Raw genomic sequence first — 2,876 nt, 5'->3', positions numbered from 1 at the left:
GGAAGGAGTCAGTGGGTGGACTCTTAGGCCTCACTTTCTCACTCCCTCCATTCTACTTCAGAGGCTCTCCATTGATTGATGTCATGGGAAACCCATTGGTGTGATCCATACAGATCAGCCTCCAGGCTCTTACAGAATGATAGAGGAGGGTGGGGCATAGATTCCAGTGTCAAAGGAGGGTATCTGGCATACTGCATAAAGCAGGCATGCTGCCCAGTACCACTTTGATACAAATACATTGGCTTTTCCTTCAGCTGGCTTTTTGCCAAGAGATCACAACCACCAAACTAGGCTAGAGATTATGTGATCATAGGGATGGAAGTGTCTGGAAGAGAGGATGGAGTGTACTTGTGCGGACAAAAGAATGGTGTTTAACAATTCATGAGTTGGAGAGTGGTATGGTTACCTAAATAAGTGCTCCCTTGCCTGGATTCTCAGGGGCACAGAGACCATCCAGCCTTCACCTGGCTTACTTCAGACTCATTCCTAGAACCGGTCCTCCCTTAGTCCCTTTGACTAAGGGAAAACTGGCTTATACTTACCCTCCTTCCAAATTCCATCCTCTGTCACCATATGTGTCAGATAGGAATGCCTCAATTCTGACCACCAAATGTCTGCCAACTCCATTCTTCCTTTCCCAGTTTTCATGTGCAGCTTTCAAAAAATTCTTGGCCATACAAGGTTGCTAACAGGAAGAACCATAGAACAGCCAATTAGGCCACCTCTTTGCTTCCCTACAGCACCTAGCTTAATTTGGCATCCTCATAAATAAGTAGGAACTGCTCCAGGCCAAATTGGAGTAAAAGAGTGAAGTATAGCTTCCACCTGAAACAACCAAATGAAGGGAAAAACATAAGAAATAATGGATTGGTTTCCAGACATTGAACAGCAGGCAATGTAGGACAGTGATCCCTAAGGGAGGGGAATTAAAGGTTAAGAGCCCTGTGAGTGTGCCAGCTTATTTCCTGAAGTAAGCACCCAGGTGATATTTTTCCACTGACAGAATAGTACCTGGGATAAAGAGGTTCATTTTTCAAAGATAAAGGAGTCAGTCATTAGGAGGACATAATAATCCTACACATTTATCCACCTAATAACAGAGCTGCACAATACCCAGAGGTACAACTTATATAACTTAAAGGAAAAGTAGACAAATTCACAATTGTAGTTGGAAATTTCAGCAGGCTCTCACTCAATTATTGGTGGAACTTGTGGATAGAAAACAAGTAAAGCTTTAGAAGCGTTGAACAAGACTTCAACTAATTTCACTTAGTTGACATATATGAAATGCTCCACCCAACAACAGCAAGATATACATTCTTTAACGATACATTTGCCAAAATATCATAGTTTAGGCAGTCAAATGTTGGTATACTTCTGGGTGAATATAACTCAAATATAGCTGTGTTCATATTGCCTTGGCTAGACACAGTGGCTGGAAATTGAAGAAGAAAATTTCAGAAGAAGGGACTCCCTTCAAATGCTTGGTGACCCCTGAACTGCATATTCATGAGGATGAATATGAGATGCCATGAAGTCCAGCAGAACGCAACAAGTGAAAGGCTGAAACAGATGAGTAGAGATTTCAGCTCCTTCCTGCCACAGAGGAGACAATTTGGAATGTAAATTTAATCATTTGAAACGGCTTGATAAAAATCTCTGAATTTCCACTGAAGCTCTAGAGGAGCTATGTTTTTGGAATCAAATCTATATCTGAAGACTATGGATTCATCCTCAGATTAAGGCTAAATCTGAAGCAGATTTGTCCTAACAAAATGTAAACAGAGTTCTTCACAATTCAAGATAGTCAACCAGTCATTTATCTGCCTTCTAAAACAAAAATCTACACTCTTCAAAGGAAAAAATCAGAATTCAAAGCCCCTATAATATGTCATCCACAATACCCAGTATACAATCAAAATAATCTAGACTTGTGAAGAAATAGGAAAACGTGACCAAGAATACAGATTAAAAGTCATCAGTATGTACAGTATCTTCAGTGACACAGATGTTAGAATTAGCAATGACTTTTAAACAAATTTTATAAATATGTTTAAGAATATGAAGGGAAAGATGTTAATAGTGAGTGAAAAAATGAAGACTATCATAAGAGAAATGGGAGCTTTAGTGAACCAAATGGAATTTCTATAATAATTGATTACAAGAATTGAAGTGAAGTGAACAATTTCATTTGAGCTCAAGGCTTCAAGTTTCCAACTTAAGTGCTGCGTGGAGGACATGGAAATTCTATGTATGCCTTGAAAAAAAAATCTTATTTTGTGTAGCTGCAGACTTGAGTTTTCTGAAGACCAGACCCATAGTCTCATCGTGTGAGTGGCTAAATTACAACATACATTGAATTCTCAACCTTGCAGGGTGCCTTCTCTTAAATTGAGGGCATTGACTGGATCCTGAAAATGGGAAAGCATTGATAATGATGGTGGTGGGGACTTTGAAACCCTAGAGTCTGCTGTCTTATTCCACCCTGAGGAATTGGCCACCCAACTTCCACCTGAAGAGAAAAACCCTGCAGTGCCTGATAAACCTATATCCACCTTTCCTGAGGAAGAAGCCCTCCTTCTTCTGTCTGAAGAGATTAACCCTGTTTCACCACATGAAACTGCAAGGGAATGCTCTGAGGGAGTTAGCTTACAGGACATTTCTAATTCTTCTTGTGACTCACCCTCTCCACCCTTCTTTTCTCCTAGACCTATAACTAGATGGAAATCCCAGCAGGACTCAAAAGATGAGGTACAAAGTGTGACCCATGTGGAGATGCGCCTCATCCCAAAAGAACTGCATGATTTTCTAATTTATATAGACAGAAATCAGGGCAATATGCGTAGAAATGGATATTAAGGGTGTGGGATAATTGT

The sequence above is a fragment of the Tamandua tetradactyla genome, chromosome 1 (genome assembly GCF_023851605.1).
Source record: "Tamandua tetradactyla isolate mTamTet1 chromosome 1, mTamTet1.pri, whole genome shotgun sequence".
Lineage (NCBI taxonomy): Eukaryota > Metazoa > Chordata > Mammalia > Pilosa > Myrmecophagidae > Tamandua > Tamandua tetradactyla.
The sequence above is the reverse complement of the archived record's forward strand: the minus strand, read 5'-3'. Positions refer to the sequence as shown.